Source organism: Cupressus sempervirens, chromosome 11 (assembly GCF_028749045.1).
Source record: "Cupressus sempervirens isolate cs-2001-9-10 chromosome 11, ASM2874904v1, whole genome shotgun sequence".
In the NCBI taxonomy this organism is placed as follows: Eukaryota; Viridiplantae; Streptophyta; class Pinopsida; order Cupressales; family Cupressaceae; genus Cupressus; species Cupressus sempervirens.
The window spans coordinates 528736513-528762435 of record NC_143128.1 but is presented as its reverse complement, the minus strand read 5'-3'; the positions used below and the strand labels follow the sequence as shown (position 1 = coordinate 528762435).

General features: G+C 33.1%; 1 pseudogene; it reads right to left on the bottom strand.

Annotated features, from left to right (window-relative positions):
- Nucleotides 1-18302: 18302 nt before the first annotated feature.
- The window catches only part of LOC149530701 (pentatricopeptide repeat-containing protein At4g13650-like), a 31296-nt pseudogene continuing 23675 nt past the window's right edge, over nt 18303-25923 (bottom strand).

The following is a 25923-nucleotide window of genomic DNA, read 5'->3' as shown; positions in this document are numbered from 1 at the left end:
TGTTGAGGAAGAAAAACTTTGATTTCTCTAAGTTCACTTTCTAACGTGATGCTTCTATGTATAGTTGTATTACACTTTTAAAATTTTGAGCCTCTACCATTATGCTTTCCCCTAGTAATATAGTGTCATCAGCAAATTGTTGATGCACGATGTTTGGGATATTGTCAGTTACTATTATTCCTTTAATATTTCCTTCAGTTTGAGCTTTTTAAATTTACCTCCCAAAAGCTTCTGCCATGATTATGAATAGAAAAGGAGATAACAGATCTCCTTGCCTAATACCTCTAGAGATGTTAAAGAAACCTTTAGGAGACCCATTGATGAGAAGTGAGATTTTGGGAGATGAAATACATTTCAAAATATAAATTGATCCATTGATGGGAAAAACCAAAGGCTTGTAGTGTTTTGCATAGGAATATCCAATACACCATGTCATATGCCTTCTAAATATCCAATTTCATAAACGTACTATCCTTTTTATTTTGGTTAGTTGAGTGCATCATTTCCTGTATAGCTATGATTCCATCTAGAATAGATCTTATAGGGAGAAATCCATTTAAGTCTCCTAGCCAGTATTTTTGACAAAATTTTGTACATAGTGTTAAAAGAGCAATAGGTCTCAAGTCCCCAGGGTAAGTGGTTTACAATTTTTTGGGTATGAGTGTTAAGAAAGTATGGTTTATTTTAGTTAATAAGAATCCCTCATTCCTAAATGCTTCTAAATCTCTCCATAAGTTTATCATGATAATATCCCAACATTTTTTATAAAACAATGCTTGGAATCCGTCTAGCCCTGGAGACTTATCTGGGTTCATACTGAACAATGTTGATTTAACTTCTTCTAAGGTGAAGGGTTTGTTTAACATTCTATTATCTTCTAAAGTTACTAATTTTGGGATGGACTCTATTTGAAATGTCATTATTATTAAGAATGTTTTTATAATAATTTATGAATATTTTTGCAATATCTGATAGATTTTTGTGTTCAATCCCTGCTGAGGCATTGACTCTATTAATCTTATTCCTCGATCTATTGAAAATGGTACTATTATTAAAGAATTTTGTATTTCAGTCTCCTATTATAAGCCATGTTTCTCACGATTTTTGTCTCCAAAATGTTTCTTATTTTGCCAATATGTCTTCTTGTTTTGCTAGAAACTCTTTTTCTTTTATGTAATCTTCATTATTCATTCCCTTTATTATAATTTCTTCATTTAGTTTTTTAAGATTATCTTTGTTATCTAATTTTTCTTTAAATATGTTGTCAAAGTGTGTTTTATTCCATTTAAGAATATTCTCTTTTAGCATTTTCATTTTTGCCACACAAAAAAGCATTTTGGATCCTTCAAATGTGCCTTGTGCCCACCATAATTTTATCTGGTCCATATAGTTGTTATTAAGGAACCACATTTTTTCATATTTGAATGGATTTCTATGAGGTTTAATAGGTTTAGTTATTTTGATTCTTACCAGAAAATGATCTAATCCAACTATAGGTAAGATGGTAGATTGAAGATTCCTATCTATGCTTCTTAATTCTCCTTTAAGGAAGAATCTGTCTAGTTTTTCAACAATATAAGTGAAGTTTATCCTTCTCTTATTCCAAGTATATGTTCCATTATTAGTTGAAATATCTAATAATTCATTAGTATCTATCCAATTTTTGAAATCATTGGAGGCTTGCAAAATATGTTGTTTGCCTCCAGATTTTTCTCTTGGGTTTAAGATTACATTAAAGTCTCCTCCTAATATTACAAATTCATTACTAAAATCCCTCATGAAAAGGCTTAATTCTTCCCATATTCTTTTTTTGTTTGTTGTTTGAGTAGGGCCATATATATAATAAGAATTATTTGTAAATCATTTTTAACACTTTTGATTTTACAACTCATCTAGTTCTAATTTGAATTAATAAAATCTAGATTTATTTTCCTTGGGTTCCATGTTATTCCTAATCCTCAAGATGCACCTCTAGATTCTTATAGAACTATGTTCCAACTTCCTAGCTTCTTTTCTAATTTAAACCTTCTTCTTTTTTTAGTTTGGTTTCTTGAGTAATGTTACTTCTTATTCAAATTTAGTTAAGTTTCTTTTTATTATTATTTTTTGCTAGGAGCATTAAGCCCCCTAGCATTCCAGGTTGTTATTCTCATACTGACCTAGAAAGGCTCTTCCCCTTCCCTACCTTAAGAATCTGATTGATCTTTTTTTGTTCTTTTTCCTGGTCATCTGCCTCTCTCAGTTCATTAAGGGATTTTCTTCCTCACTTCATCTTTTGTTTACCACATCTGGGGGTCTTTATACCTTCTTGATTGATAGATATGCCTTGTTGTTCTAAATTTTCTTAGGCATTGCTAATACTGTCTATTTTCTTTCCTCTTCCTCCTCATCTTTTTCACTTTCTAGTTCTTTGATAATTTGATTTTCTAAATCCAATTGTTTTTTATTTTGGATCCTTATTTCTTCATTTTGTCCATTTTCTTCATTGTCTAATTCCTCTATTTCTCTCTGTTTTGTTTCTTTAAGTATTCCTTGTTCTTCCCATTTTTGTCATAGGCTTTCCTCCATTTCTTCATCTTTGTTTTGATCTTTTCTCTATTCTATAACATTCCTTATTTCTATTATAATCTGGTTGTTTGATTCCTCTACTTTTGTTTCTTCCTTGTTTGAGCTTGTTCAATTTTGTACTTCAAAAGGATCTGCTCCATTCTCTGGAGTTTCCCAAAATTTATGGCTTCTTTTCTTTGCTATTTTTCTAATTGTAAAATTGCACCATTGATTTGAGGTTGCTAGAGGAATATTTTGTAGGATTTGAGCAAATAAGCCAATCAAATCCACAAAGCCTTCGAATCCTTGCATGCAAAAACCTGTCACAGAAGAAAAAAACGAGAATAGGCAAGGGTTTTGCTAAAAAATGGAGATAGAAGAAAAGTTGCTCTCAAATGAAAAATGTATAAGAGATAATGAAGAAAGTACAATGCTCATCCTTATAAAGGTGAGATAGAAACCCTAAACTAAAAAGCTAGGTTGCACAATATAATTAATAAAATATTAATTATATGCACCTACAAGATAGCTTAAGCAAACTAGAGTAATATGAAAATTAATTAATTAAATCAAAGTGATTTAATTAATAAATGCAAACAAATAATTACTCTAACACCCCCCCTTAAGCGAAGCTTAGGAGGTAAGCTAACCTAGCACAGCTATGAAAGTAGAATTGGGTCCCGGCAACAAGGCTTGATCAGGTACCCAATTACATCAAAATCTCTATAAAGAGGAGAAATAGAGAAAACCACATGGGAAAAACCCTACTCCAAAAAGAGATAGCAAAGAATGTTCCAGAAGAAGGAACAAAGAGATCAGAAGAGAATCATTGAAGCATGAAGAACCGCAAAACTCTGTCAAAATGCTGATCTTTAGAACCTCCATGGAAATAGAAGGCACGAACCAAGCATGTCTATATGGTAGATGATCCATCTCACCGAAATGCATAGGTAGCTAGCCACTGCAATCGCCTAGTATGTAGGATCAGGTACTAAATACATAGCTCACACCAATGAACCATCAACCAAAGAAGCATAGAACAAAAATATAACCCCCTGTTAATGCAGGTGAGGTGACAGGCAGCTGAAAAGGTGGGCCAAAAAAATCTCCTACAACACAGGAACCAGACACATCGAGAGTGAGGTACAAACACCAATAAAGGCACGTGTCATCAACATTGCATGAGAAAAAAGAGAAAGAGGGCCTATAAGCGGCAAACAACTATCCCCCCCATGGCACTTTATATAATAGTGCGAGTACAACGAATCACAATGATGAAAAGGATCTCGAAACGCAAGAGTGGCACTTCATCTCAGTGTGTTGCATAAAAATGCTTACAATGAATATCAACAATGATCAAAAAAGACATAAGGCTGAAACAACAGAAGGTAGAGCCCAAATGAAGCAACTGAAGCAACAAAATCGATCTCCGGACCTGAAACAATCAGGATATCCACCAAAATGCTAAAATGCAAAAGACTAAATAGGATGTGCCTAGAATAGAATCTGGAACAACAACCAGCATCACTGGAAAGAGCATAGAAAGAGCTTTCTAGCTATATAAAGAAGTCCAAAATCAGAGATCGGATGCTCAAGATACGCCTCTCGGAGTGCAAAATAGAATATCCGGCTTTGACTGCCAAAATAGGCAACCAAACTACATCAAAATCCAAAAACACCTATACCAACATCTCCGTCTTGGAACCAACTTTCCGACACATTTTTCAGATTGAAAAAATATGTCCGTATGCTCAAGTTACAAAAGAAAAACCTCCAGGGCCTCTGAAAAAGCATGAAAATTTATTTTTTTAAATAAAAATAATAATAATAAAAACTTTTAAAAAATCCACCACTGCTGGCTAAGGTGGAGCGGAGGAGTCGGCAGAGCCGCTGGCGGCGGAGGAGGTCAGGAGGCGCCGCTCCGACGGAGCTGAGGCAGTGCCGCGGCCAGAGCTGCCAGCGGAGCTACTGCGGGCCGCTGGGCGGTGACTGCGGTGGTAACCGCCAGCGGTGACCGTGGCGGTAACCGCCAGTGGTTCCGTTGCGGTTAGTAAACCACCGTGGATTTAAAATGCTGCTATAAAAAAATTTTTGTGGTTTTTTAATTTTTTTGCCTCGATCCGCGTGCCAGGGGCCGTACGGCCCTGTTCAACAAAAAAAATTTGCCTCCCAGATCAAAGTTGTCCAAATTGGACAAATTTTATATCAAAACAGGGGTTTTGACACCTTCTGAATCCATCCGTGAGGTCTGTTTGGCTTCAAACTGCTCTGAAAATCAATGAGCCCCCTATTTTCTCAGGAAAAGCTCGAAGAAACACCAGATCTGATCCGCCAAACCCTTGTTCTCGCTTTTTCTTGAAACACTGAACAAGCTACAGCAGATCTGGCTCTGATACCATGTAGGATTTGAGCAAATAAGCCAATCAAATCCACAAAGCCTTCAAATCCCTGCATGCAAAAACCTGTCACAGAAGAAAAATACGAGAAGAGGCAAGGGTTTTGCTAAAAAATGGAGATAGAAAAAAAGTTGCTCTCAAATGAAAAATGCATAAGAGATAATGAAGAAAGTACAATGCTCATCCTTATAAAGGTGAGATAGAAACCCTAAACTAAAAAGCTAGGTTGCACAATATAATTAATAAAATATTAATTATATGCACCTACAAGATAGCTTAAGCAAACTAGAGTAATGGGCAAATTAATTAATTAAATCAAAGTGATTTAATTAATAAATGCAAGGAAATAATTACTCTAACATATTTTATTGCCTGTTCCATTCTCCAAAAGATCCTTTTGTCACTTCTATTACCTCTTCCACTGCTATTTTAACTTCAAGTTGTATAGATCCATTTTTGTCGTGTCTTATTGGTGTCTTGAATAGCCAAGAATTCTCCTTATCCTCTATACTCTGATTTTTCTCTTGTCTCTGCTTATCTTCAAATTGCAATATTCCTATCAGAGTTTGATTTTGTTCAATCTATTAAGTTTCTTTATTTTTATTCTATAGGTTCCTATTCTTTTTTTCTTCTCTATAATTTGATATAGCATTGTTTATTTTATCTCCTATTGATGTCCTCAAAATTTCCATTTGATATATGACATCATTTATTTTTAGTGTTATTTCTTCATTCATTTTTTAATTTCTCTGATATTCTCCTCCATATCTAATATTTTTGTCCTTGAATGCTCTGAAACTTTTTTTTTTTTTTTAAATCAACTTTTTCCCTTAATGTATTGAGCAATTTGATTCCTTTTTTATATATCCTTTGAGTCATTAGATTAATATCTTCTTTCTCTTCTATTTTGGATTTCTTTTCCATGCTTCTCAACACACTCTATATGATTTCAAGTTCTGTTATATCCCCTTCTTCAATCTCCTTATTCTTTGTGATCACTATGTTTTTTATTTTACTCTGTATTTTGCCTTCCATATAATCCTTTTCCTTTAATAATTCTACTATGTTTTTTCTTTTTTTTAATTTTTCCCTTCATTTTGGTCTTCCACTTTTACTTTCTTAAAATCTTTGCTGCCTATTGCCTTTTTGATTCCTTCTTTAAGATAATTCACAAAGCTAATTTTCCCAATATAGATCATATACTTAATTATGTATATGGATATATTTGTAATTATTTGGACCTGATCTTGATCTATGCTTTCTGGTTTTAGATTTATTTTTAGTTTCACAGAGGTTGTTTTCGAGTGATGAGGTTCATATCCCTTTAAATCTCCTAGATTTTCTTTGATTTTAATGAATATTTCTAAATCACATAGTTCTGCTGGGATATTTTTTAATTCTATCCATTTTGGTAAATTGAGATTTCTAATTTTTGCGTCATTGAAATTAGGCTTCCATTTCACAAAATTTAAACTAAACCCATTAAAGAATTTTAATTTACTTGTAAGTAAATTTTCCCTAAATTTTAAATCTTTACAATTTATATAGATTAAAAAATCTAAAAGGAAGGAAATACTTACCTGATTTGCATCCATCATTTTTTATCGTTTTGATCGTGGGCTAGTCTAGATAGCATATAGTACTTTCCTTTTGCACTCAGCATTTCTCTTTTGTAATTTTGTTATTGATTATAATCGTGTTTTCCATCTTCATTTATGTTTTGTGGTTTGTGTGTTGTCAGTTGACTATAATGCTATTCTAAAACTCCCCAAATTAAAATTTAGGGTAAAAGGGTTATGTGGTTTTCTCCACCAAGATATTAGTTCTTGTCATTTTAGCCCTATTTCTAGGATTGAATGTCACTAGAACACTATTAGCTTTAGAAATGATGGAGGGTTTAGGGCATGAATGATCCATTTTGGGGGATGATTCCCTAAGGCTGTTCTTCCCCTATTTTATCTTGAATATTGACTCTCTTTTGCATACTTGGTTTTTCTGAAGAAAAGGGCTTGATTCTTTTCCTTTCTCCTCTGTTAACTTCATGATTCTTGGTTGTCCCCTCTCAAAAAAATTTAGCTTTGCAATGTTCCTTTTGTAGGGTTGAACTAGCTTCCAACCTTCCTTTTCATTTGATATTTTTTTTTGGACACTTTGAATGTTCCCTTTGTAGAAATGGTTCTGAGTCGATCTTGAGTTTTGTTGGATGTGATTCTCTATTTCATCTCTTTGAGAATGAGCCACTAATTCCTTCGAGCATTCTTCATTCTTTCCTACTAATATCTCAAACTAGTTCTACAATTTGATTGGTTTTATGGAGGCTCCATTTTATTTGTTAGGGTTTCTTCATGAAGATTAAGAAGCACAATTATTAATGTATCTATCATGACCAAGTGTGGGATCATGTTCCCTACCTTTCCTTGCTTTCACTTTCACATTTTTTGATATCAATGTCATTTTTTGCTAAATGTGATTAAATCAATTTTTTTTTTTAATCTGTAATAGTTATAAATTTAATAATTAGAATATACCTTATTCTTATTCAGTGCATATCCATACAAGTACTAGTACAACAAAACATCAAACTACAATGGAATTTTGTCTCCAAGTGTGCAGAAAATCATTAGGTGATAAACTAAAATTTATGGAGAAATTTAGACACCTAATAATGTATTCTTGTAAGTTCTTATAAAAGAAAAAATCCCACTCAACAAACGAAAATTTTGACATGCAATATAATGATAATATATTAAATAAAAAGAGTTAGATGAACTATTTAAATGACCACGATACATCTAACAAACATTGTTAGAAATTGCAAAAGTGAAAAGTATTCAATGAACACCCCTATATATAGAATAATTTGTTTCATAAATTTAAAGAAAACATATCTTAAAATTTTTAGAGTCAAAGCTTTATTACTAACAAAGAAATCCTATAAACAAGGATAGGGTTAGAGTTGTTCAAAATATAGAATTAAGAGGACCAAAAGGCCATGTATCCTCAAATTAACTTATAGCACCATTTTCAACGTAAACTTTTTTTTTCTTAAGTATAAGATAGCCAAAATAAAGAGTAACATCATATGAAGGAGTTCACCATGATAGACACTACAAACCTAGTATGAGAATAGTATCAAAGATCTAGACTAGTTCAAATCTGTCCAACCATTTACATTTGGTCAACAACAAAAAAATCAACTAATTCTATATGATTTTGGTCTAAAGTGTGTCATTCTTTCATCCAGGTAGCCTAGGCAAAGTATCCTTGAGCCCATTTGAAATGCATATTCCCTTCCTTGATGATATTGAAGGGGTTGTTGAGTATGGTTGTGGGAGGATGGAAGGAGGTCTTGGAACAGGAGTAACAGTGATAATCGGCCTTCTTCCAACTCTAATTTATGAGGCTTGATTGACAATAATTATGGTTTTCTCAACTTCATTGTTTGGGATTATCATGTTCAACAATTCACCTATTGTAGTTGGATTTTCTTTCTTGTTACTACCTTTTGTACTGACTTGAAATGGTTATATCTACATGGGATTAGTTGTTACTATTGTCAGCTCATTTCCTTAGAAACGTGTCATTCCATATGGCCTATTGTTGAGCTTTAGCTCTCTTCTTCAGATCTTAATCTGATTTAGCATTTCATGAAGTGTGCAATCCTCTTCTGATGTATCCTCTCATTTTGCATGAATGTCATATGTTAGATCCTCCTATTTTATAATCCTTGAGCATTCTTCATTGGCTTGCTGGAACTTCTGCCCTTTAACCTTGAAGACAATGGACACCTACACACAATTTTTTTTGATAATGAGTCTTCACAAAGACTCGGTAAGAACATTATTGATGCAGTGCAAGGCAGGAGAATCCCAAAAGGAGATGTCCAAACCCCCAACAAATAACCACACAACAAAAATGCAACAACAAAGCAACAATAATGCAAGATCTAATACCAAATCACAACTCCTTATTCATAGATATAATTTATTACATGCAATATGCCTAGTTGTAAGGCCTTTCGGGTTAGGGCCAACTACAAACAAAAATTACAAAATTAGTTCTGCAAGACCCAACAAGATCTAACTTACAAACCCAATCCCAACTATTCTAGATGCACAACTAGAGAAGAACACCAAGAAGAATTCACACTTGTACCCTCAGGTCCAACAAGCAATCCTCTAGTTTCTAAGTCATAGCACTAGCTCTTCAAAAATTTGCATCTACACTTCATCCCCTTCTCAAAGATGGAATGATAACTATTGCCTAAAGACTCCACAAACCCCTTACTTATACCCAACTAAGCCACAAGTCAGCCCAACTCATTACAAACTAAATTAAATCCCTTACATTAAATATATGTCAAGCCACAAATCGGTCACAACAAAAATTAAATATCCATACATAAATTAAATGCCAAAAGTCAGCTCACAAACAACTCAACATGAACAAAACCAAAACCAATACTGGCACTCAGCACATACATGAAAAATCAACATCCGCTAGAAATTTTGGCACCAACAGGTTCACTCGACACATGAAGGAACACTCAGTCAATACAAGATTGCTATAGTAACTCGGCATCCACCAGGAGCTACAACAACTCAACATCCACTATAGCTATAGTAACTCGGCATCCACTAGAGTTATAGTAACTTGACATCCACTAGAGCAACAATTACTCGACATCCACTAGGGCTACAATAACTCAGTATCCATTAGAGCTATAGTGAATTAGCATGTACTAAAGCTATAGTAACTCTGCATACACTAACCATCTTGATAGCAACATAAAATTGGAAACCACTTGCACTTGGCTCCAACATGTAGGATTGGAAGAAAGCCTAGGATGCTCCTGCATCAAATACCCCAAGTTCAAAAAGATGTTCTAGGAACTAGAAGAACATCTTTTTGGATTCAACACATTTATCCCAAACTAGTTCTTTACATACATATCCTCCAAATCATCAACTTGTACACTCTTTCCCTTGGTCTTCTTCTGCTTCTTCACATCCATCCTAGGTTTGCTACAATTCTTCTTTTCATGCTGATCTCCAACCTTCTTAGAATCTACCAACTTAACTCAACTGCCAATACTCAGGTTCCTCCTACCGAGCTCTTCATTCTAAAAATGAATCAGGGAAAAGTTCTTGCCACCTTTCTCAACAATAAACACATTTTTGACACAATCATCTATAGTTATGCAATCATACTGCCAAGGTCTACCAAGCAACACATGACAACTGTTCATGTACGCAATATCACACAACACTTTATCCTTATACTGCCCAATCTGGAAATCAATAAGGCATTGCTCCCTCACTTACAAAGCATGTTCACCTTGCAGCCAACCGATCCTATAAGGATAAGGATGTCTCACTCTCTTCAAACCAAGTTTCTAAACCATCTCTTCAGCAACAAGGTTATCAGTACTACCACCATCCACAATCACCTTGCAAACTTTACCATCAAACTTACAACAAGTCCTAAACAAACTAGTCCTCTAACAAGAATCTCATGTTCTCTGACATGCCAGTACTTGCCAAGCCAACAAATTCTCTCCTTTCTCAAGTTGACTATCCTATACTTCAACCTCATTCAAGATAGCAACTGTCCTACCAATTGGACATTCAAAAGATCTATGCCCTTCTTTCCCACATCTGAAACAATTACCTCTGAACTCACCTCTACTTGTCCTCCTTTTCTAATTAAAAAATTTTGGTTCACCTTCAACACTCAGTTTAGCTTGTGCCAAGCCATCCTTCTTTTCCTTCACTCTAGCATTACCTTGACTTTTCCTTTTCAACTTATCTTCTATCTTCAGGGCATACTAATAAGCATCGTCAACTGAATAAATATTCAACATACCAACCTCATCTTGAATATTGTATCTCAAGCCATTAATATACCGAGCTACCTTTTCCTTTAACAATTTTCTATGACCAGATCGAATAGTCAACTTGTAGAACTCCTCGGTATAATCTTTCATAGACATATCCTTTTGTTTCAAAAATTTCAATCTTTTAAACAACTCAAGTTCATAATCAATAGGAATGAACTTATCCTTCAACTTAGTCTCCATCTAGTGATCTCCATTTCACCTTCCTCTTCTCTGTCTCTTTGCAATTCTTTCCACCAAAGACCAACATGTCCTTTCAACTTAGTTTGTGTCAACCTCACTCTAAGTGGATCCTCAATATCCTCAAGCTCAAAGTAGTCTTCCAATTCACCAATCTAATCAATCAAGTCTTCAGGAGTCAAAGTACCTAAGAAATGAGAAACCTCCATCTTATGCTTCAGCTTCAAATGAGATCCAGGTCTAGCAAACTAACTAGCCCTAGTTCCAATAGGTCTCTCCACATGATCACTTATGTCTTCACCACTAGATCTAGTAGCTTTAAAGTCTTCAGCAACTTCCTCATAACTACCTTCAGTACCCACATACCTAGGTACAATACCCAAAGAACTTACAATTTCAGTGATCATGTCACTCTTCATCAATGCAATCTCAAATCTAAACTCTTCTCTAATCTTCTCTGAGATCCTTTCTTCCATGAAATCACTAATATCATCAATTTCCCTAGGGTCCAATCTTCTTGGAGGCATCTTCCAAAAAAAATTGTAAACCCAAAGCAATAGATCCACAAAGCCAGAAGATCAATCAGTACTGCAGAGCACCCAGGCACTTGGTTCAATTTTGGTTTTTATATTTTTTTTCACCTACTTAGGCTAGAATAAAACAAACCTTGGATGAAAATTCCATGGTTGTCAAAGAAAGACACCATTTTGTATGCTTAAGGCACTTTATGCAATTTATAAGAAAAATTTGCTCATTAGAAAAATTCAGATTTTTAAAATTTTTTGGTCAAGAAAGCCTAGGATTAGGTGTTTTTAGTTGATTTTAGGTATGTTGGAACCTTTTCCAAGTCTTAGAAGTGGAATCAAGTGAAAAATGTAAAAATTACACTTTTTGTACAAAGTTGCATTGTTGAAAGTTGTAAAAATTGCTCAAATTTGCAACTTTGTGAAAAAAGGGTTATAACTATTAAAATATTGGTTGTAACCATTAAAATAGACATAGGATATGTGTGTGTGTGTGTGTGTGTGTGTGTGTGTACATATATATATATATATATATATATATATATATATATATATATATATATATATACATATACATATATATATATATATATATATATATACATATACATATATATATATATACATATATATATATATATATACATATATATATATATATATATATATATATATATATATATATATATATATATATATACATATACATATATATATATATATATATATATACATATACATATATATATATATACATATATATATATATATATACATATATATATATATATACATATATACATATATATATATATATATACATATATATAGATATATATATATATAGATGTATGTATATATCGATATATGTATACATATATATATATATATACATATATATGTATGTATATATATGTATATATATGTATATACATATATATGTGTGCATATATATGTATACATATATATATATATATATATATATATATATACACACACACACACACTTCATTTTTGTGGTCTAGAGGGCATTAATGTATGGATTGGAGTGTGCTGAAACTTTGTAATAAGGTTAAAGATTTGATAGCTAGGTGGTTGATTTTAAGAGTGGGAAGCCCACTTGAAGCTTTTTAGTTGTGCTTTCTCAATCAGCCACTAGATCAACCTTCTTTGCAAATTATCCTAATGCAAATTGCCTCAACTTTGGCGATCCATCCACACACTCAGGAACAACCTTCACCCTGATACCATTTGATGCAGTGCAAGGTAGGAGAATCCCCAAAGGAGGTGTCTAAACCCCTAGTAAATAACCACATAGTGGAAATACAACAACAAAGCAACAATAATGCAAGATCTGATACCAAATCACAACTCTTTTTTCATAAATATAACTGATTATATGCTTGGTTGTAAGACTTTCCGAGTTAGGGCCAACTACAAACAATAATATAAAATCAGTTGTGCAAGAGCCAACAAGATCCAACTTACAAACCCAATCCCAACTAGTCCATAAACAGAACTGGATAAGAACACCAAGAAGAATCCACACTTGTACCCTCAAGTCCACCAAGCAATCCTCTGGTTTCTAAGCCATACCCCTAGCTCTTCAAAAAATCACATCTACACTTCATCCCCTTCTCAAAGCTAGAATGATAACTACTGCCTAAAGACTCCATAAAACCCTTTACTTATAACCAACTAAGCCACAAGTCAACCCAACTCATTACAAACTAATTTAAATCCCTTACATCAAATATAACTCAATTAAATCCCTTACACCTAACTGGCTATACTAGAGTTCATGGACAAAATATTCAAAGACTATCAAACATGAAACAAACTACATGAAGTACAAAGAATACAAATTGCAATCCACAATCCACAAAGGCCCCAAAAATAAGGGACTCAATGTGTTCGGTTCCATTCAAAATTTCAAATTTATTACAACTACATTTTATTTTTGTGGTTTTTAGAATTAATATATCAATTTCAAATTGTTGTAAGGGTCTGTTTGGTTGTTGGAATTGGGTGGCTATCTAGCCTATTTTCCAAAAAAAAAAATTTAAAAATGCATTATTTGAACTACTAACATTTTTATTTTGTGATGTAAATAATTTAATAAATATTATCAATTTTAAAAAATAATATTTTAAGTTAATTACATTTTGATATAATTTTTAAATTAATTTTTTTTAATAATTTAATAATTGTTTTGAATAATTTTTTAATATTTACAAAACTTAAATCTATGTATAAGTGAATTTAATTTTCATAATATTTTATTTAAATAATTTAAAATTTAATGATTTAATTTTTCTCACTTATTTTAAGTTAAAAAAAAAAGAAATTATTAAGTTATTTAAAACATGTATTCTCGCTTATTTTAAGTTAAAAATAAGAAATTAATAAGAAATCATAAAAGATATTAGACATGTTTTGTCACCTTTTTAATAATTAAAGTGCTATCTTAACTTTATTCTTAAAATATCTCAATTATTTTTTAATTAAAAGCAGCCAAAAACTAAGGCGTTGCCTTTAAACAGTCAAATTGGTCAACTACCAACTGAATAAAATATATCTCAATTGTTATCTAGTATCTACATTTGCAAAGAGATTAATCCAGGGTTAAGGTAGTTTTCCATAGTTACACAACAATACACAAAATTGTGCCGACCACTTGCTTGGCTTAAGATAATAGAAATTCTAAATATTAGAAGTCATTTCGGCAATTTTCAACCAGTGATTACATAAATTAGTGGCATAATGATTTAAAATTTATTTTTATAGGATTTTTGTTATATAAATATATATTTGCTTCTAAGAAATTGTAATCTTAAAACATTTCTATTCTAATAATGATATACTTAAAAATCAAGTACAACTTAAAATATTTTAAATGATTAAATTCTAATTCTGTGGAAAGCATTTCTAGATCAATTAACTATGATCAAATTAATTTCATATAAATGTCTTATTGAGAAGATCATATAGACAAAAGTAAAAATAAAAAATTGACTACATCACACAATCTCCATAAAAGAGTACCACAATAAGGTAACTCTTAATTTATTTTTTAATATTCAAATTAATTTATTTTCACAATAAATTAATTATTTAAGAATAAAGTAAACAAAATAAATAACTATTTGTACTTAAGTACTCAATAGTTTGAGATACTTGTAAATACAAAAATTAAAAAATTCTAATATAAAATAGAAACCATAAAACTTCACTAAACAATAAAGAAATATAGAATACAATAAATATACAAACTAAAAATTGTTCTATTTTAATAATATATATTTTACATATAGTTTTAAAATATATTTAAATATAAAACAAGTATAAATATGAAAATTTAAAAACTCAATATTAATAAATATATTTTCTTTTTAACATGCTTTTCTATTAAAAATATAGTTAACTGAAGTCTTTATTGCTTTAAGGGAGAGTAAGGAACAAATATGAAATCGATTTTACATGTATTTTATACTAAAGACTTCAAAATTTTAATAATATATATTCTATACATAGTTTTAAAATATATTTAACATCTCTAAATATAATATATAACAAGTATAAATATAAAATTTTCAAAAATTAAAATTAATAAATATATTTATTTTTTAACATGCTTTTGTATCAAAAAAATAGAGTTAACTGAAGTTTATATTGTTTTGAGGCAGAGTAAGAAACAAATATGAAATAGATTTTACATGTTTTTTACACTAATTGAAGACTTGAAGACTTACATGCAAAAAAGCATGAAAATCTCTAAATAGAGCAACTCCCACTCAAGTACCTAAATATAGTTTTTTGACTCAGGGATTGAAGTTGATGAATGAAATGAACTACCAATAAATAGGGCAGAAAGGTTTCAGTTTGAAAAAGTAATTCATACAAGAAGGGACTCAATCCGTAAAAGCAAAGGAATTGAGTTTATGAAAGGATTTCATTTGTACAAGAAGATTCAATCTGTAAAAGCAATTCACTGAAGGCAGAATTGTGGAATTTGGTTTGAGATATTTGTAGGTGATAATACTGGATTTGATTATGGAGATGGTTCTAGCACATGTGCATTCTCCTTTTACATTGGAACGTTTTTAGATTTAGATGAGCTTGAAATTTGGGATGCCTGCCAACCAGTATTCAACACCTTTGATCTGTATAAAGACATTTGGAGGTGTGGAAATTTGGCAAAAGCTCCTTATCACAGTACCATTCTCTATAATAAACCTTTCCAGGTAAAAACCTCACCCTCCAAACCATCAAGCTAATGTATTATTCAGCAACAAATTATAATACATTTTCAGCCTTCACATGGAGATTTACATCTTGCTCCATTCTAGAGAAAATCCGGCAGCATAACCCTGTGCAAATATCTTCTCATCTCTCACTCTCTATTGCATTACAACATGCAATACTCCTTTTATGAACATCTTAAGACCCGACAACATGCCCACAAAGGAGTTGGGCATTTTTTATGGCTCAACTACCAAGAAACATGCACAATGCCACATGTACATCCAGTACCAAGAAAAGGGTGTCCATCCCTTGAATAGACAATGACAGCTTGTCATAGAATCCGCCAAAAATAGCGGTCACAAGAGAAGTGTAAGGGAATCCATCATACCAACCTATTTTTGGCATATTCTCTTACACACCCCAACCACTCATTCTTGGGCGCCCAAATAGGCCTCATGTCATAAGATGCTCTTACACCCGTCATAACTCATTCCTTAAATAGCTCTTACGCGTCATAGGAATCCGTCATAACCATTTCAGCCATGATCTCCTTCACACACTTCAAGATGCCGACACATGTAAGTGATCAACATGCCAACTAGATATGTACACTCACATTTACATATTATTTGCAAAAATACATTTTACAAAACAAATAATAATAAGAATAAGAATTATACAAGGTTGAGACACCTTATTCCTAACAGATAATACTACTGGATTTGATTATGGAGATGGTTCTAGCACATGTGCATTCTCCTTTTACATTGGAACGTTTTCAGATTCAGATGAGCTTGAAATTTGGGATGCCTCCCAACCAGTATTCAACACCTTTGATCTGTATAAAGACATTTGGAGGTGTGGAAATTTGGCAGAAGCTCCTTATCACAGTACCATTCTCTATAATGGACATGAATCTACAAAGAGTGCAGTCTCTTATGTTGCAGAATCAAAATCACAGGCATCAAGTGTTTAGACTACCTCATGATCTTGGCAGATACAATGCAAGATTCTGCAATTTGGTACCATTCTCTGCCAGATTAGTATTCCCTGGTGTTGTTCAATCTCTTCCACTTGCTCCAATGGGCGTCAATCTACAGAGGATGCAAGTGCAGTCTCATATATTCCAAGCTGAAAAGTCTAAGCTGGAAGTCCCCGTCCCATTACCGCCTCACAATCTTTGTAGACAAGGGGGTCAGCAGAAAATCTTGTGTAAAATTTGTGATGATAATAGAAGGAGGAACATTTCAGCCGCTCCCTTTCATTGCTGTGTTGAAGATGAAATCACTTTGGGTTTCAGAGGGCCATCCCCTGCAGGACCAATTGAAAGGCCAAGGAAGAGTTAAATTAATGTCATGAATGAATGAGCTTCTACACGGTCGTATCTTATTCTTTTCTTTCCTTTTTGGTTGTAATGGGCAAGCGGAACACTTTGAGTCACTCAAATTGGCTAATACAAAATATCAGCATAGGTACAAGTCTGTGAGCACAACAGCTCAACAGAGATATGAACCCTAAATGGGTCACCCTACGTAGTTAAAATACGTCTGTAATAGAAATTGGAAGAGATTGTGTCAGAATAAATAAAGAATTGCAGAGTTGTTTATCAGTTCCAGTTGGCTGTTAAGTTCCTTAACTGTGAAACTATGCCTAAATTGTGTTATAATCTGTATTGATGCTTTTACTTGACGAAGAAGAAACCAGAAGATTGTTTTGTTGTTTTATCTCTGTTTATTTTCGGTTTTCTATTTTTCTAATCATCCTTTTGGACAATTTGCTTTAATAGAAAAATCTCACTGTTCTTTTTTATCTACAAATAAAATAAAACATCCATGATTTCGGAGTTTTTCTCTTTTATGCACATTTCTGTTCTGCAACTTTTAATTTATTTTTTAAATTTAAAAAAAATGCAATAGAATAAATATAAAAAGAGATTACAAAACTTAATAAACATCCATTGAAGAGAGAAAATAAATACATAAGATCTCCATTATATTATGGCAGCATAGTCTCATGCAGAAAAAGCCCATGTAGACTGCAGTTCAAAGGCATAGAACCTCTCCATTCCTTTGGGAAAATATTTGTGGAGGAAATCGTTTTGCATGAATTAAACATCTGTATTTTCACACTGCAATCTTATAAATATATACACGGATTGATTAGATACGTACCGACGATTTAAGAATCCACAAAAGTTTGGGCAATTGTGAATCTGTGATTCTGTATTCGTTTTTCACGTTTCCTATTCACACTACTATGGTGAGATGTTACCTCTTTTAATAATAATGTCTGCTTTCCCTCCATTCACCCTTCTTTGCTCAATCGTATGTCTAAGGCAAACGATTTTAGGTTCTTGTTTTCATTTCGGGTTTTTGTAGTCTCTGTTTATGATCATTGCATAATTGCTTGCTATTGAAGAATCTAAAGTGGGTAATGAATGTGTCACAGTTCATCAGAAGTTTACTGATGAAATCTATCCTCCACAGTGGAATTTGGGGATGGAATATGTAGATTCTATATAACTAGTGACCCTTTCCTTGACAGTTTCAACCTTGCTGACTTCTTTATAAATAAATAAAGTGCTACCAACAGTTTAATCCCAGCAAGTTGCATTTGCGTAAAGAATTTAATCCCCTCCTTACAATTTCCATGCAAAGCATACCCTGTGATCATAGCATTCCATGAAACCACATTCCTCCTTAACATCAGATCAAATACTTTCCGCGAATCATCTATATTGCCACACCTGGCATACATGCTAATAAGAGAATTGCCCACGGAGACATTTGATTCCAATAATATTTTCATAAGGTGTGCATGAATTTGTTTACCAGATTCCATGTCAGCTAAATTGGAGCATGCCTTTAGGACTCCTGAATATGTGAAGTGGTTCGGTTTCATGAGATTGTGCTCCAGCATTTGAAAGAAACATTTCAAGAGCCTCATCATCCCTCCCAACCTGGATAGAGCCCACAATCATAGTGGTCCATGAAACTACATCCCATCCAGACATTCTCCCAAATACAATCTGTGCTGCTTCAATATTCCCACATTTAACATAACCATCAACTAATGCACTCCCAACAATGACATCCGACTCCAATCCAGCTTTAGAAACAAGAGCATGTACCTTGTTTACCCATCTCCGCTAGTAGCAAACCTCCACATACCTTTATCATATTGGAATTGATGTATTGATTGAGATTGAAACCCATCTCCTGCATTTTTAGAAAAAGATCCACTGCCTTCACCTCGAAGCCGTTCTGTACACAACCTGATATAACATTCCATGAAATCAAATTTCAAAGTGGTATTTTGTCAAACAGTTTACATGCATCCAGTTCGCTCACGCCTTTCCAGTACATATCAATTAGTGTAGTGTACAGAACAATATCCAATTCAAACCCACTTCTTATAATGTGGGCATGCAATTCTCTGCCATGTTTAAAAACTGACAGGGCAGTGCATGCCTTGACAACGCTGCTTGCAGTAAAATGACTCTTTTTTATCATCTTCATCTGCATTAGACGGAAGAGTTTTAGCGCCTCATCTGTGTCACTAAAACACACAACAATTTTTTTTTTTTTTTAAAATTATAATAATTAGAGTGCTCAAAGTTTTAATTTGATTCCTGCACACTAGTGCATTTGAGTTCATTTTGTGACCAAAAATTGCGACCAAGTTTTTTAAATGGGTTGCTTGGTCACGTTATAAAGCAATTTTTTTTTTTTTTAATAATTAGCCCGTGTTGGTCGCAATTGTGACCAATTATTTTGGTCGGAATTGCGACACACAGGGAAGCATAAAACAAAAAAAAAAGGGCAAAACATTTCATTTGGCTTTTGCGCGAGGTTCATTTGGCTTTGGCGCGAGCGAGGGTCTCCATCAACATTGGCTTTGCTATAGATCCTTTTCATCTGGCTTTGGCGCGAGGGTCTCCATCAACATTGGTGCGAGGGTCATCAACATTGGCGTGAGGGTCTCCATCAACATTGGCGCGAGGGCACGTCTGATCTGGTGCGTTTGATTGTAGAAATTTTGAGGCCACCTCTGAAATTTTGAGGAGTTCCATGTGATTCCATTAGACTAATTTATGAAAACCATTGCAATGTGCCTTTAAAATAATGTATTGGGTGCATTTCATTTCTATTTCCATTTGAAATTGCTTTCAAACAATCTACTGCATTATGCTTTGACATCAGTTGATGGGTTTATGATAGTTTGCATTCATATTAATTGGTTATTGTATAAAATTAAAGTTGGCTCAATGTTTTGATTTGTATAGGCATAACATTTCACTTATTCTCATTTGTGAAGGAACTCCAACCGATCACAGTACCATTTTTATCACTAACCATTTATATCAGATAGTGATAAAAATGGTCAGTGGGTCATTCAAAACAACGGCTTTTCAAAGAAACAACTTTTATCTTTGAATTTTCGATATTTTACTTGAATTAGATGGTTTCATAGGCATTTATAGGAAGCCAAACAACATTACATAAATCTTTGAAGAGATTGCTTCTCATAGTATTGGGGAACAAATGAGTTGGGTGGCAGGCCACAACACTCATACTTGAATGCCATTTACACCGCACATCTTTTTCCAAATCTTTTATTCAACAAGACCACATCACACACCATAATAAAAATGGACCTTCCTGAAACTTATTCAATATCTCAATTATATAGCCCATGCAAGACATCGTTTAACATCACAGTCAAAATGGTCATCATGTGGTCAATCTTTCAACTTATTACTGTATACTACGGGTATGTCTATTGAGGGTATGATTGGAAAATTGCACAAAAAAATGTAAAAAATTGTATAAAACATGGGTGAATACATAAATCTTAAAATGGTGAAACTAAGGGTAGAGATTTTAGGGAGTCAAAGAGATGTTTAGTGACATGATTAGCTTCTGGCATAGATCATATTACATAATTAGGGATGAGGATTGTAGTCTGTAACTCTTTTTTGGGGCATCCTTTTTATGATATGCAGTGTATCATCTCATTAGATTCTTCACTCATACTATGCGACTTTCCACGAACTGTCTATTTGGATTATGTTCATGATCTCAACTATTAGGGGAAACTCTGCACACTCTGTCTTCTCTCGACTGTGTAGGGTTCTAGAATTTTGAACACTTTTGATCTCCTTACGGCTTGAAGAGCCTTATCTTTATCAGGTCTTCTTCCTTTGAAATGGATGTCGTCTGAATTGACACTGAGTTTCTTATCAAATGCAATTGGCTACTTTGCATAATTCACACTAATAGAAACAACAACACCAACTACTTGTTACTCTGCAAGGAAAAAGTGAGCATCTTCTGCACCCCTTTCACAACTTTCATGCAATCTTTTGTGTCTGTTACAAAGTGCACTCCACATTTAATGATTCGTCTTGATAGAAGTCCTCTCCTTGGAAAATAACAATCTTTTTCATTCTTGAATAGGGCTTGACTACTATTCTATTTATCCTAGGAATGCCATGTAAAACTCTCTGCCATATACTGACATATTCAGGCTATATTGTGTTTTTTAATGGACACTTTTAATGGATTTCTACCAAGTCACTACTTTAAGAATATGCTCTCTTTCGCCAAGATTACTTTCTAGGATAGTTACTAAACTTTTTATGTCAATACTTTAGTTAGAAATATGCTTTCTTGTTCAGCAACACAAAATCTGCCTTGTCTTCATAATTTTTATTATAGTAATATTTACTTTAATATATTTTTATTAATATTTACCACAATGTCAATTAATATTTACTTTAATATATTTTTATTATAGTAATATATTATAAGAAAAAATTAAATCTTTACAAAAAAAAATTAATACCAAAATATTTCTTATGAAAAAGATATAGGCTAGTGTAAATGTAAAAAAAATTAACTAAATTTTTCAGATGTTAAAACTAGCACATATGTGAATTTAAAAGATTTATTTATATAATCTATTAATATTTTCTTTAAAATTTATTTCGACTCCAAGGAAAAAGCTAAGGAGTGAGCAAACATAAATTTGAGTGGTAAATGGATCCACCTAGGATTCTATTGGAAGCCAAAGTGGATGCCCGTATTGTTGTTCTTTTTACTAAAATAGATTCAAAATTCATAAGCTTGTATTAGATAAAAGGGAAAACTTTATACAAATTGTCAAAAACCTGTGACTGTCAAATACAGGGCCTTTGATCATTTCTGCCATAAACATTCAATAGAAAAATCTCTTGTCCATAAGTTTTGGCTTCCTCACACTTACAGACACCTCAATTCTGATTTATATATCTGAATTAAGAATCATGAAAATTAATTATAGTTCATAATTCTTTTCTACTTTTTGAGATCTATATAATTCTGATGATGGGTGTGATTTCAAAAATTGATAAAAGCAATTTGAGACAATCAAATTAAATTGTAAATTTTTCATCTTGGAAATCTTAGATTTGAATCTATTGAAACTTAATACATAATAACAAAAACATTTATAACAAAATCTACGTGAGCTTTGAAGACAAGTGGTTCATAGTAAACTGACAAATCCTCAAAATTGAGTATAGAAAGACTTTTAGGCCACTCTCCAGACAGAATCTCTTCCACAATCTCAATCCTCTCCTCTCTTTCCACTTCCACACTTTTACTTGAACTCACATTGAATGCATACCTCACCTGACCTCTTGATTTCCTTCTCTTCCTTTCACACTAAGATACTTGTGTTGGTAATAATGGCAGTGCAGCAAATGCTACACACTTCAATTTCACTGCATTTACCAAAGAAATTGATTGTTCCTCTCTACTTTATTATACTCAATTCAATATCTCTTGCATTTTGACATTTATATAGCAAATTAAATGGGCCATACTGAAATAAATGAAAGCTAAATGGTTTCAGAATTCAGCTTCATTTCGTGCAGATATACATTGAATCTTATCTTATATGTGGGTCCATTTTAAGACACCTGTCTATACATTGGCAAAGATTTGGAATGCCTTGGCACATTCCTCTGAATTATTGTGCAGTGGATAAGATAGAGTAAGCTATTGAAAGAGATTGATGGTAAATTCTGTGGACTCTGATTTGCATGAAACAATTGCGTATTACAAGTGGCTTCTACAATGGAGGACAAATTGTTTTTGACTCTTGTAAAACAACTGGCTTCTATCATGGAAAGTGGGGAAGCTAAATTTTAGGGGCTTCAAATGAAGCCAAATCTTTGAATGAAGGTCCCAAGGGGCTTCACTCGAAGCCTCCATGCCGATATTGGTGTGGGGGCTTTGAATGAATATTAGGGCTTCATTTGAATCTGACATGCAGACCTCGTTCATACTCTTAATAACCGATCGGAAAAGCTTTTAAATCCAACATTTTTTCTTTTTTGTCCCATGGTTTCATGTATGAGTTGGTGGACTAGGGTGCTAAGAGGGAAGTCAGTAACATCATACCTTGCATCAGCATCTCCGTCTATGGTGCAGGAGCACCTAACTCTTATGAAGTACAACTCAGCAACTGTTTGACAAGCTTTAATAGTTGACATGTAATGGGTGATTGGTGTCAGGCTACTACATATGCATTAATCCCGGTCTTGAATGCAAAAGAAACTATGAATTCACTAAATAGGGTCAAACTTATTTTTTTTGATTTAATAGATTTGATTTGAGAATGATGGTCTAATGATTTGAGAGAAAGAGTTGAGAGACAGATGGAGAGAGAGATAATACAAGTGATAGAAAGACTCCTAGATAATATTCTTGAGGACAATGTGTATTATAGTCCTTACCATGTTTTCCTTTGATCTACCAAAAGGATGGTGGCATCTTGCAAATGGCATGGCTCTTTCTACCACTTGTATTATCTCTCTCTCCATCTGTCTGTCCATTCTTTCTCTCAGATCATCTGACCAACATTCCCAAATCAAATCTTGACCCTATTTAGTGGATTCACAACATAAACTTCAAATGCTTATCCTATCAAATATGTAGATTTCACAATAGCTAAGAAACATAATTGTAGGCATCATGGTCACATTTTTTTGGAAACTTAATTGGTTTGTGTACCCAAGCAATGCAAAGCAACTTCCACACCTTCAATTCCAAGTCAAATTCATTTGTAAGAATGATCGCTTGCCAACAGTTGCTGAATACATCTGTAGCTCATGAATACAAGGTCCTCCAACAAATGTATTCAACAACTGTTGGCAAGCAATCATTCCTAGCTCATGAATACAAGGTCCTCCAACAAATCTATTTAACAGATATTGGCAAGCGATCATTCCTAGCTGCTTTTGTTTTATAAGGTTTGTCTCAATCCCAATAGGTTGTAGTTTCATTTTCTAGATGCACTTCGTCGCTTGGGTATACAACTCAATTACATTGATTCCAAAAAAATGTGACCATGATGCTTACAATTATATTTCTTAGTTGTTGTGTCCTAAGATCCCTTATGACCCTTTACGACAGGGTCGTAAAATTCCTAAGAATAAATCTTAGAGCTCTTAAAATGTCATAAAGGGTCATAAGAGACTCCTAGGAGGGGCCATGATGAGCTTCCACCTTCACGTGGTTGGCCCTGTTAAGTAGAGAATGCTATAGTTTTCACAAAACAAAGAGAAGCTCAATAATTTAAGGTCTTAGTCCATAGACAAATTAAATTAGACTTATTATCCAAAACACATAAAAAACATGCACATAAACATGGTAGGCACTAAATAGAGATAGTTGGAAGAGAATTTTAAAAAAAAGATTAAGGATTATGTTATTTTAAGAAATATTTAAATAACAATTATAAATTGAGTTAAATCAATAAGTATTCGTTTCTACCTTTTCCAATATAAATTTAAATATTGAATGGTCTCTCCTTTATATCTTAATCCTTCAATATTCATAACTCTTTATTGCATTCATTTTGATCATTCACTAAACTTAATTAAATTATAATTATATTACATGTTATTTTAATTTTTTATATTTTTACTTTTTATTATTGAATGTCATGTCAAAAAGGGGACATTATAGTGAGATGCATTACAATATAGCAAAATAAGAAGAATATTATTGAAACAAACTGATACAACATTCAGATTATAAAATCAGACTGCTGCAACAACACAAATTAACCTAACAGAAAGCATAGAATATCATTCCCAGAATGACTGAACATTTACCCACTGAACTACACCTCTTCTAAATAATGTAAGATGCTGATAACAAGTTGATACTGCCATCACACATGTCAAATTAGACTGATACACACTAAAAGCCACCCTAATCAATTATAGCTAACATCTGGATGCACACTTATAATTGATGTCAATCAGAATACTGAAGGTCTGGAATAGGGCATAGTGGTTGTTGATACAATAGGTACAAACTTGTAGAAAGCTCACCAGATTCACCAAAGTCTACATAACTAAGACTTAGCATCAAAGGTTCTCCCTAGGCACCTCGAAACCACCAAATATTGGCCCCAAAATAGGAGCCCTTCATCTTCAAGCTCTCACATACTTGCTCCACTTGGTACAACACCCCATAAAGGTCATCTATTCACTTTCAACTTGGACAACCTACAATATGGTCTTTGTATACAATTCATTTTTTGTCGTTTCATTATATGGTTTGAACAAGTGTGAAAAAAAATCAGATTTTTATTATGAATTTTCTATTCACCAATCTATGTTAAACTAATCAGCAAGGTCACTTTCCTAATACTTTATGAATTCGATGCTATTCGCAAGGTCAGTTTCCTAACACTCACTATAGTACTTGCTATTCAATTGAGATAGACACGGTTCATTAGTTTGTTTGTATTCTCTTTGGATTTTGTTAAAGAAGACAACTGAATGCTATATGATGAACTAAAGGTTCTGTGGTGTCAACAGGCTTGTGCATTTCTTGAGCCAAATTACTAGCCCCAGTGACATTTGTTGTTGTTCAAAAGCGGCACCATACTAGACTATTTGCAAACAACCATGTAGATAGGCATTCTATAGATAGACTTGGGAACATCTTGCCAAGTCTTCAGTACATAATAAAGCAACTGAATTTCATAAATTGTTTTTTTGATAGTTGATTTGTTTAAATATTTCCCATCAAAAATTACTTAGTACATCTCATCTTTTTTCTACACAGGAGCT